Raw genomic sequence first — 12,248 nt, forward strand, 5'->3', positions numbered from 1 at the left:
CTCTCTCATTACACACACTCAACCTTCTTTTTGTTCTAAAACTTACATGGTATCAGAGCCTTGTTGTTCCATAATCTAAATCTCATATCCATCAAACACTTCCGCTCTATCTTCTTCTCTTGTTTCTGTTTCGATCTCAAAAGTCATTTCTCTTTAACCGTTGGATAATAATATTAACCGGTGGACAATTCACCATGGAAGGCACCAAGACCTTGATTGTTCCAGTTACTCTCAAGGGAGAGAATTACTTGCTATGGGCAAGAACAACAAAAACGACACTATGTGGCCGAGGACTTTGGGCTCACATCACTTCGAGTGAAGCGCCAAAGGAGGAGGCGGCTCAAGAAGGAAAAGAAGCTGCTAAGAGTGGTGAAGACAAGTGGTTCCAAGAAGACCAAAGTGTTCTAGCCATCATTCAGAACTCTCTTGATGCTCCAATACTCGAGGCCTACTCTTACTGCGAAACGGCCAAAGATCTATGAGACACATTACAAAATGTGTTCGGCAACACCACCAACTTAAACCGAGTATTTGAGATCAAGAGGGCCATCAACAACCTCAGCCAAGAAGATATGGAGTTCACCAAACATTTTGAAAAATTTAGGTCCCTGTGGGCAGAGCTTGAGATGCTCCGACCGGCCAGTCTCGACCCAGCCATCTTGAATGAGCGGCGAGAACAAGATAAGGTGTTCGGTGTACTCTTGACTTTGAACCCCTCCTACAATGACCTCATAAAACACATCTTGAGGTCAGACAAGCTTCCAAGCCTAAATGATGTGTGTAGCCAGATCCAAAAGGAACATGGCTCGATTAGGTTGTTTGGAAGCAAAGGAGAGCTTGTAACCGCTAACAAGGTGGAGGTAGCGGCTGCAAACAAGGGGTACTATTGACATGAAGACAAGAACCCTCCGGTTTGTGACCATTGTAAGAAGCCTGGTCACTTCAAGAGCCGGTGTTGGATACTCCATCCACATCTTCGAGTCAACCGACCCATGATCAACCGTGGAGGGCCAAGAGCGCATCAAGCGACCATGGAACCATCAACCGCTGAACTAAACCAGCGAACCTCCAAAGGAAATGGAACTGCACTAGCTGCCAATTCAGACCTGGTGAGGAAGTATGACATTGATGCACTCATCAAAGCCCTCAAGGAAGCCTCCGGTAACTCTTATCTTGCTTTAAATCAAATTAAACCGCTTATAGTTGATTCCGGTGCATCACACCATATGATTAGTGACTCTAAGCTAATTAGTGAAATTAAACCTGTCATTGGAAACGTAATTATAGCTAATGGTGAGAAGGTGCCAGTTGAGGGAATCGGTAACTTAAAACTATTTGATAAGACAACTAAAGCGTTTTACATGCCTAGTTTTACCTCAAATTTATTATCGGTTAAGAAAGCTACTACCGACTTGAATTGTTATGCTATATTCGGTCCTAACAATGTGCATTTTCAGGATATTGAGACCAGTCAAGTACTTGGACAAGGCGTCTCTAGAGATGACATATATGTGCTTGAAGACTTAAATTTATCTTCTTCTATTGCCTCTTGTTTTAGTTCAATCTCTATTAAATCAAACAATGCTATTTGGCATGCTCGATTAGGACATCCTCATTATCGTGCTTTAGAACTTATATATCCAAGTATTTCTTTTAACAACAATGAATGTGAGGCTTGTATTCTTGGTAAACATTGCAAAACAGTTTTTTCTAAGTCCTTAACTATTTATGAAAATTGTTTTGACTTGGTTCATTCAGATGTTTGGACATCCCCATGTTTGTCTAGAGAAAACCAAAAGTATTTTGTCACATTTATTGATGAAAAATCTAAATATACTTGGTTAACCCTTTTACCTACTAAGGATAGGGTCCTTGAAGCATTCTTTAGTTTTTAAAATTATGTGACTAACCATTATAATGTTAAGATTAAAATCTTAAGGTCGGATAATGGTGCGAGTACACAAGTCATGCCTTCAAACAACACTTGACCGATCACAGCATCATTCACCAAACCAGCTGTCCATATGCCCCACAACAAAATGGTGTGGCTGAACGAAAGAATAGACACCTCATGGAAGTAGCACGGTCCATGATGTTTCATACCAACGTTCCAAGGCGTTTTTGGGGAAATGCGGTCCTTGCAGCATGCTATCTCATCAATCGCATCCCTACCAAGATTTTACATGATGTCTCTCCATTTGAGGTACTAAACAAAGAAAAACCGACCTTTGATCATTTACGTGTGTTTGGTTGTACTTGTTTTGTCTTGAGACCAGGTGAACTACGAGAGAAACTTGAGGCTAAAAGCACCAAAGCGATGTTCATTGGGTACTCTACCACACAAAAGGGCTACAAGTGTTATGATCATGAGGCCAGACGGGTCCTAGTCTCTCGTGATGTGAAGTTTTTTGAATCTCAAGGGTACTACAGCAAGAGAAATTGGGAAGATCTTCACAACCTATCTACCTCCTCTTCCGATCGTACAAAGAACCTCCGTATCATCCTTGAGCGGCTAGGGGTAGAAAACGATCGGGCCAAAGACAATCCAGCTGGCCCAAACTCACCAGGATACTCTGTTCCACTTGTTGACCTCGACCCCAATGGTTCAAAGGAAATCCTCACTTAGTCAATCTCCGGTGACCCGTCCGAGTCCAATGAAGAACAACCCCAAGCACTCGAGGAGGAGAGTCAACCTGATGAGCCACTTACACACGACGATGATGATAATCAAGCACACGACAATGATGATAATGAAGCACATTATCATGGGGAGATTATCTCCTTATGGCGAAGTCAATGACTACAACATGTTCCCCGCGTGTACTACAACAATGTTGCAGTTGCCCATCCTATTCAAGCTGTATGTACTCTTGCTCATTTTCCTGTGGCCAACAAGCCTTTCTCGGTCAAACATTGGGTTCCACAAACCTATGATGAAGCCAAAGAACATAAAGTGTGGCGTGATGCAGTCAGCGATGAAAAGACGGCCATGGAACGCAACCACACATGGAATGAGGCAGATTTACCAAAGGGCAAGAAGGCAGTCACATCACGGTGGATCTTCACTATCAAATTCAAAAGTAATGGGGAGATTGAGCGTTATAAGGCCAGACTTGTGGCTCGAGGATTTACCCAAACGTATGGGGAGGACTATCGAGATACGTTTGCTCCAGTGGCCAAACTACACATGGTTCAAGTTGTTCTCTCGTTGGCCACTAACTTAGACTGGGATCTATGGCAAATGGACGTGAAGAATGCATTCTTACAAGGCGAGTTTGAAGACAAAGTCTACATGAGGCCCCCGCCCGGTTTAGAAGACACAATCGGGCCGGGAAAAGTGTTTAAGCTCAACAAGGCCATCTATGGTTTAAAACAGTCACCAAGGGCATGGTACCACAAACTAAGCACTACCTTGCTTGGGAGAGGCTTTCGCAAATCAGAAGCTGATCATACTCTTTTCACACTACCAAGCGACAAAGGTATTGTAGTTATTCTAGTATATGTTAATGACATCATCATATCTGGAAATGACAAGGTAGGAATTAAAGATACTAAAGAATTCCTTAAATCAGTTTTTTACATTAAGGATCTTGGAGAGCTGAAGTATTTTCTTGGGATAGAGGTATATCGGTCTAATGAAGGATTATTCTTATCACAAAGAAAATATGCTCTTGATCTCTTAAGTGAAGCAGGAAAACTTGGATCAAAGGCTGTGACAACTCCACTTGAGGAGAACTATAAGGCAGGAGGAAAGGGGGAGCTTGAGGCAGCTCCATTCGAAGATGTTACATGATATAGGCGACTAGTGGGTAAGCTTATATATCTTACCATTACTCGACCTGACATTTGTTTTGCTGTGAACCAGGCTAGCCAACACATGCAAAACCCTACTGTACATCATTGGAACATGGTGAACCGGATCCTAAAGTACATCAAGGGTGCACCAGGGCAAGGTATTTGGATGGGACGCAACAAAAACACGGAACTAGTAGGATATTGTGATGCTGACTATGCCGGCGACCGTGAAGACCGTCGATCCACCACCGGATATTGCATGTTCTTAGGAGACAACCTGGTCACATGGAAAAGCAAGAAACAAAAGGTGGTCTCACTATCAAGCGCGGAAGCCGAGTATAGGGCCATGAGGAAGCTGACTACCGAACTGATGGGGCTTAAAGCTTTATTAAAGGATCTTGGAGATGAGTCACCAAAACCCATCACAATGCACTGTGACAATGAGGCGGCCATTCACATAGCCACTAACTCCGTGTTTCACGAAAGAACAAAACACATCGAGGTTGATTGCCACAAAGTCCGAGGACAAATTCAACTTGGTGTAACTCTCCCATGTCACACCAACAGCTCTGAACAGCTCGCTGACATTCTTACCAAGGTAGCCAGTCCACAAGTATGTGAGTACATTCATCCTTAAATACCTTACTCGGCCATGAGTCTCCTTTCATGGCACCTACACTCTTTTTCCCTTAAGTATAGTTTTTTCCAAGTTGTTTTCTATACTAAGGGTTTTAATGAGGTAGGTGCTTGTGAAAATCCAAGCTTGATTTTACTGAGTGTCAATTAAGCTTGAGGGGGAGTATGAAACCTCACATCGCACACCGTTCGTACCTTACCGGACCGTCCGTACCACACCGTCCGTACAACATGTGAATGGACCGTCCGTACAGTCTCATGTATAACAAGGCCCAACTCGTGTATGAAGCCTCTCCAACAGTCACAAGTTCTCTAAAATCTTTCCAAGTAGTCGTTGGAAATGAGAAAGCAAGTGGGAGCCTAAGTCAAAGTCACATGTTGTATTAAGAGAAGACATGTCGCTTTCATAGTCTTAATTGTCTATAGAATCTTGTATAGGATATTCCTTGTGTCACATGTGTCTATATTTAGTTTGTAACTAGGAACCAAATGAAGTAACAAGTTGAATTCTTCTTCTACACTTTTCTTATTCTCTCTCTACACTCTCAAACACTCATACACTCGCTTACACTTTCTCTCTCTCTCGTTACACACACTCGACCTTCTTCTTGTTCTAAAACTTACAGTAAACAAGGAAGATGCAACTATAAAAAGGTACAAACTCACCAATGCTGTGAAGGACGTGAGTACATGAGCCACATCAGGCCCTGCTAAGCTGGGAGGCTTCACCTATGAAGTGTCTCACTCCCCAAGGCCACCAGAATTGTCCAGTGGTGAAGTGTTGATACTACAGGATTTAAAACCAACCATTGAAGCTCAAAACATAGAAATTACAGTTGAGAACACAATCTCCAAAACTGTTTTCACATTTTCTGTTCGTCGAGAGAGGGATGCTGCAATTGGGGAGAGTTCACAAGTTTGAAGAGAGATCATTTGGAGTGATCAGTCTCTTACACTTCAACTTGTTGTTGATGTATTGGATGAAGATCAAGAAGAGGAGACTGATAAGCCACTACACATATTGTCTGTGAGGGTTGATAGACAGACTTGGCTTGCTGTTTCAAATGTGTTCTTATGTGATGCGAGTTGCAGAGCGAGTTTTTCCCAAAACTGGCTTCATCATCAGTTGGCAAAACCACTTGGAAAACACAAGTGGAAGACATTGGATGGAAGCCGTTGGTTGATACTCTTCATGAGATCAATGTGACCTTCAATAGCATGAAAAAGTTTATTTGTGCAGGAACAACCAAAGTTCAGTCTCTTTTCCAAAGATTTCACTTCCTTCCACCTTGAGGACAAGTTGGTTCTTCATGGCGGGAGTATTGTTAGGAATCGGATCAGAATATTGAGCCATTTTGGGCCTTGTCCAAGGCTTATGGTTTAAGTCCAGTCTCTTTGTATTTAATTTGCTTAGTTCTCTCTGTAATGGTTTATCGAATAGATCAATCAAAACATTCAAACTCTTCTTCTTCGTGGTTCTTCTCCTTCCTCCTTCCATTTCTTCTAATTGCTCACCTCCTTCTTCAGTTTCTCATCTATTTCTGTTACTTCCTTGATAGAACCAAGTCTGGTTCTATCATAGAGTCCTAGAAGTTAGTGAGACTGTTGATCAGAGTGTGACAGCTGAGGGTGTTGGCGAGTCGCAGGGCTTCCAGGAGGGGTCCATGAGTGTGGCCGGAGGAGGTACTAATAGGACCGTAGGTGCTAAGAGAGTCGGTGTGGGCGGTGTCGGTGCCAGAGTGGCCGGTGATGCTAGGGTCCCGGGTGGAGGAGTCCCAGCGGATGGAGTCCCTGTGGGAGGTGTTGACCTGGCTGGCTTGTTGACACAGCTGTTAGAGCGGATACCAGGAGTGGGTCCAGCTCAGGTAGTACCGCTGGTGGCAGCGGTGGAGCAGCAGTTGGTGGCTGCAGATGGGGAAGTTCATTCTCGCTATGTTAGTATGCTGAGAGAGATGCGCAACATTGGTACTGAGCGTTTTGCGGGTGGTTCAGACCCTACTGTTGCAGATGCATGGAGGATGGAAGTGGAGCGTAATTTCCAGTCTCTTAGATGTCCTCAGGAATTTTGGTGGACATAGGAGTCCACAACCTAATTGGTGATGCTTACGTGTGGTGGAGATCAGTGGCCGCTAGGAGATCGCAGAGGGAGATGATTTGGGCTGACTTTGTGGAGCTATTCAACCGCAAGTATTTTCCTAGGGAGGCATTGGACCGTTTGGAGGTGCAGTTCCTGCAGTTATCTCAGGGGACTCGGTCAGTGCAGGAGTTGGACGTGGAATTCAGTCGAATTCAGGGAGGCCGGCCGATGGTTTCCGAGGATGCTCAGATAAGGAGGTTTATGAAGGCCCTATGTGTTGATTTGAGGGTTCACTGTAGAGGGCGGAGTTATGTTACGCGTGCAGAGTTGGTTGTGACCGCAACTGAGATCAAGGAAGACCTGAGGGAGCCTAAGCCCAACAGTGCGGACAGAGGAAACGCCAGAGAAGATCGTTCCTGTCAAAGGCAGCAAGCCGGCACAAGGACAGAAGAGGAAGCCGGAAGACACGTCAGGTATGCGACAAGGTGGGAGAGGGTGTTTCGGATGTGGAGGCAGGAATCACAGGTTGGCCGACTGTCCCAAGAAAGGTGATCCGTAAGAATATTGTCGATTGTGTTATCACTGTGGGGAGGAGGGGCATTCTGTCCTAAGTGGAGGCAAATGATGGAGGTTGTGGCACAGCCGAAGGGAGGACCGGGTGCCCAACCCGGAGTTTAGTTTAACTTTTGGTTCTCTTTCTTTCGTTTATGGACTTTTGTTTTGAGTTGTAAACAATTATTGCATTGGAGGTTTTTAATAAAGATGGAGTTCTTTGGATTTGTGATTTGTGGATCTTGTGGAAAAAGGAATTCGCTCGGGAGTTCTATAAATGGAAAGTTTCCCTAAATAGAAAACTTCCATAAATATAAAGTTTCCATAAATAAAAAGTTTCTAAAAATAGAAAGTTTTATGAATAGTTAGAACATGTATATTTTTGGAAAGGGTGTGTGTGAACATCCAAATTGGTTGGGATGTTTGGAGTCTGGCCTCAGTGTGGTGATGTTCCGAGAGGGAATATGATGGTTGGTAAGACATTGTGATGTCTTACGCGGATCACGGGGGTGGTCCTGGTTGAGGAAATGCTTATAGACGTTATGACTGGTTGCTGTAAGGGCGGGGGGTGCTGAACAATTCATGTGGAGATGGGGGTTCTCCTGAGGGGAAGGGGGGTTCCCTAGATACCGATAACTCGAGGGACTGCGGTCCTGAGAGTGGTAGAGGAGATGGGGGTTCTCCTGGTACCAAGATCTCGAGGGTGAAGATCTGAGGGTGGGACGGTATGGCTCAAAGACGGGGGTCTGAAAGTGTGATCGGTATTGCTTGAAGGTTGTGACCTAAGAGTAGATGAGTTGGCGACAAAAGTGTCAAATATGTGAGGATAAGCATTGTAATCGGATGTGGATTTAGGATATTGATGGGGATTCAATCTCAGTTTTCCGGTTGAGACCGGATGCAAATCTCGGGGTTGATGGGGGTTCAATCTCAGGGGAGGGTTTATGTGTGTTGACCGGGAGGATCAGGTTTATACTGGGCGGGGGGGGGGAGGTTGTATTGATTGGAAAAGTCTGTTTTGTGCTGGCCAGTGGGGTCAGGGTGTTGTGAACCGTTAGTTTGGGTTGTGGTGTGCATCGTTGTAACAGTGATTGGAGGCGTTTAACAGATAGGCTACGGTGGTTTCAAATTCGAGGACGAATCTATTTTTATAGGGGGAGAATTGTAACACCTGTGTCCCAGAATAAAACAGGAAGAACCCATCAATTTATGTTAAATAATGAAATTGACCGGTTTGGTTTAAGTTCACCTGGTTTAGGGCCGGTTTTAGGAAGCCCTAGTGATCAATCTCAGTTTTTCGGTTGAGACCGAATGCAGATCGCAGGGTTGATGGGGGTTCAATCTCGGGGGAGGGTTTATGTGTGTTGACCGGGAGGGTCAGGTTTGTACTGGGGGGGGGGGGGGAGGGTTGTATTGATTGGAAAAGTCTGTTTTGTGCTGGCCAGTGGGGTCAGGGTGTTGTGAACCGTTAGGTCGGGTTGTGGTGTGCATCGTTGTAACAGTGGTTGGAGGCGTTTAGCAGATAGGCTGCGGTGGTTTCAAATTTGATGACGAATCTATTTTTATAGGGGGAGAATTGTGACACCCGTGTCTCAGAATAAAACTTGAAGAACCAATCAATTTATGTTAAATAATGAAATTGACCGGTTTGGTTTAAGTTCACCTGGTTTAGGGCCGGTTTTAGGAAGCCCTAGTGATGGTTTTTGTATTGATTGGAAAAGTCTGTTTTGTGCTGGCCAGTGGGGTCAGGGTGTTGTGAACCGTTAGGTCGGGTTGTGGTGTGCATCGTTGTAACAGTGGTTGGAGGCGTTTAGCAGATAGGCTGCGGTGGTTTCAAATTTGATGACGAATCTATTTTTATAGGGGGAGAATTGTGACACCCGTGTCTCAGAATAAAACTTGAAGAACCAATCAATTTATGTTAAATAATGAAATTGACCGGTTTGGTTTAAGTTCACCTGGTTTAGGGCCGGTTTTAGGAAGCCCTAGTGATGGTTTTTGTATTGATTGGAAAAGTCTGTTTTGTGCTGGCCAGTGGGGTCAGGGTGTTGTGAACCGTTAGGTCGGGTTGTGGTGTGCATCGTTGTAACAGTGGTTGGAGGCGTTTAGCAGATAGGCTGCGGTGGTTTCAAATTTGATGACGAATCTATTTTTATAGGGGGAGAATTGTGACACCCGTGTCTCAGAATAAAACTTGAAGAACCAATCAATTTATGTTAAATAATGAAATTGACCGGTTTGGTTTAAGTTCACCTGGTTTAGGGCCGGTTTTAGGAAGCCCTAGTGATGGTTTTTGTAATGCTTTGGACACCTGTTCTCTCTTATTTCGTGGCTGCATTGCTGATGTTGAGAGAAAGAAAGAGAGAGGGAAGGAGAGAAGCTTGTTGTGGCGTGAAGGAGATTTAAGGAGGAAGCAGAATCGTCAGGGTTTGGGAGAAGGAGGATCTGACTGCTCAAATCATTTCGAAATGTATTGATTTTTGGTAGGATTGTAGCTAAGAGATTTTCCTACACTCTCTTTTTTAAAGAAGTGAATTTGAGTTAGTATTCTAGAGATATCGGCAGTTTCGTGGGGCATTTCTTCTCAGTCGCAGATTGAGACCAGCTGGTGTTTCAGAATCGATTACGCTTTCATCTGAGATCTGATTGTACAAATTGTGTGGGAAGCTTTGGGACGTCTAGACCTTGCTTTCCATTGGAGGGATTGGAAAGGTAACAGTTTCTTTTTATTTCGTGGTTTCACTTGTGAGATTGTTCTTTTCTGATTTTTCTGACAGTTTGTTTTCAATGTTTGTTTATTGTTGTGATTGGTGATTGGTTGTTAGAAAGCTTCTCTTTTGGATGTAGTTATTTTCGTGAATCAATTGTTATGGTGATGAGCTTATCTAAATAAGTGATTCACGAACATAACGACAACCAAAAGAGAAGCTCTCCAATTTCCAAGAACAACCAAACTCGCTCCTACAATCAATCACAACAACAAACAAACATTGAAAACAAACTACCAGAAAAATCAGAAAATAACAACCTCACAAGTGAAACAACGAAATCAAAACGAACCGTTAACTTTCCAATCTCTCCGATGAAAAGAAAGGTCTAGAGGTTCATAAGCTTTCCACAAAATTTCAGCACGATCGGATCTCAGATGAAACCGCAATCGATCCCGAAACACCCGCTGATCTCAATCCGTGTCTGAGAAGAAACGCTCTACGAAACTGCCGATATCTCCTAAAATATTAACTCAAATTCACTTCTGTAAAAAGGAGAGTGTATGAAAATTTCTTAGCTACAAACCTACCTAAAATAAATACCTTTCGAAACGATTTGAGCAGTCGGATCCTCCTTTCCCCAAACCTTGACGATTATGTCCTTCTCTTTCTCTCTAAAACAAAACTTTGTTCATCTCTTTCTCCTTCTCCTTGTCCTTCACTCAAAATCGACCAAGGCTCTCTCTCTCTCTCTCTTTTCGGTGACTTCCAACTTCGACACTCAATCAAAACAAAAGAGGCGAAACTTAAAAAAAAAATCTAGGGTTTTTGGTTTAATCTGATTAAATCAGGATTTAATTAAACCGATAATTAAACCAAAATTAATTAAAATTCACTCCTTTGATTTATTCAACACAACCAAAAATATAATTTCAGAACATAGATGTTACACAAAATATATGATGTTTTTGTTAAAACACGCATATTAAGAAATTATTACTTTTAAAAGGTTTAACCAATCATAAACAAAATTGCATAATATAAAATATGAAATTAATTCAAAAATTGCATAGAAATTTGGAAACATCCTATATTATGGAACAAAAATAATTTTATAGACATTCTATATTATGAAACGGAGGGAGTAAATTTTTAGTCCTGGGCAATCGGCAAAAACCGATCAAACCAAACCGATCAAACCGAAACATTCGGTTTTCGGCAGTGATTGAGAGAGGAGCAATAAACCGATCGGTACAATTATTTTAAGGATTCGGATTTTGATTTTCTCGGTTCGGTATCCGATTACCGATCGGTTTATTCGGTTAAGAGGAACATGGTATAAAAATTTAAAACCCTAGATCTAATTCATTGCATCGATCACAGAAAAAAAGATCTCGCCTCCTTCTTCCACTCTCTTCTCCTTTACCATCTTCCTTCTTCTTCTCCTTCCTCTTTTTCTAGACTCTACTACATATTGGTCTTCTTAGTTCTCATCTTTATCCTCATATTATCTTCGTTTGTTTTTTTCTTCTAAATCGGAAGCTTTAATCCATACTTAACAATGGCAGCTAGGACCGAGAATCTCCCTCAACTTAATCCGCCTTCAATTAACTTACAGCGTGAGGTTTGTGTTTACATTTGATTATTGGTCTTGCATGCTTTTCGTTGTCTAGATCTTAGACTGATTTAATTGTTTACTTTCTTGTTTTAGTGAAAATGTTAGAAACAGACTCATCAACATCCTTCAACGCAGCCTCACTTAAAGGTGTAACAGGGTGGTCGGCGAACGCCGTTGCTGTCACCGTTACCATCACAGCCGTCGCTGCTCATGCGGCAGCCTATATCTTTGTCAAAACCCTAACATTTTGTTGGGTTGGACTATTAATTGAATCTTGGGTTTTTGTTAATTGTATTTTGGGCCTTTTATTGTATTTGTAATGGGTTTTTAGTGGATTTGGATCTTTTTTATAGAGTAAATTTTCGTATTTGTGATATGTAAACCGAAATAGAAACCGAATACCGAAGAAAAAATTATTCGGTTCAATTTCGGAATATAAATTTTAGCTAATAACCGACCCGAACAAACCGACTTCTGAACCGACCCGAACAAACCGACTTCCGAACCGACCCAAACCGATTTTTAATTCGGGTCTATTCAGTGGAATTTTTGAAAAACCGAATTTCCTTTAAACCGAACAATCCTATCCGTTTAACCCGATTAAACCGAACGTCCAAGGCTAAAATTTTTTGAAATGGTCTTGTGACTAATGACATTTAATGTAATTTTTTAGGAAAAAGTGTAACTACATAGGCGTACTTCTCCTTTCTATAGATGACACTCCATGGAAAAAAATAATTAGAATAACCCAAATCTGATGATTTAAATTTAAGTTATCTTTTGTATGGTGATGACCATTTCGGTAATGTAAAGAACAAAATTGTGCATGGACAAGACAACTTTTGATTTTTAACATATTACC

General features: G+C 42.3%; 1 long non-coding RNA gene across 1 annotated transcript; it reads left to right on the top strand.

The window, feature by feature from the left end:
- Positions 1-11,134: 11,134 nt before the first annotated feature.
- LOC109128086 (uncharacterized) lies at positions 11,135-11,753 on the top strand. The gene is made up of 2 exons (XR_002034537.2): positions 11,135-11,392; positions 11,480-11,753. It is a non-coding gene; the product is annotated as an uncharacterized LOC109128086 (long non-coding RNA).
- Positions 11,754-12,248: the final 495 nt, after the last annotated feature.

The sequence above is a fragment of the Camelina sativa genome, chromosome 12, assembly GCF_030686135.1.
Source record: "Camelina sativa cultivar CO46 ecotype springtype chromosome 12, ASM3068613v1".
Taxonomy (NCBI): Eukaryota; Viridiplantae; Streptophyta; class Magnoliopsida; order Brassicales; family Brassicaceae; genus Camelina; species Camelina sativa.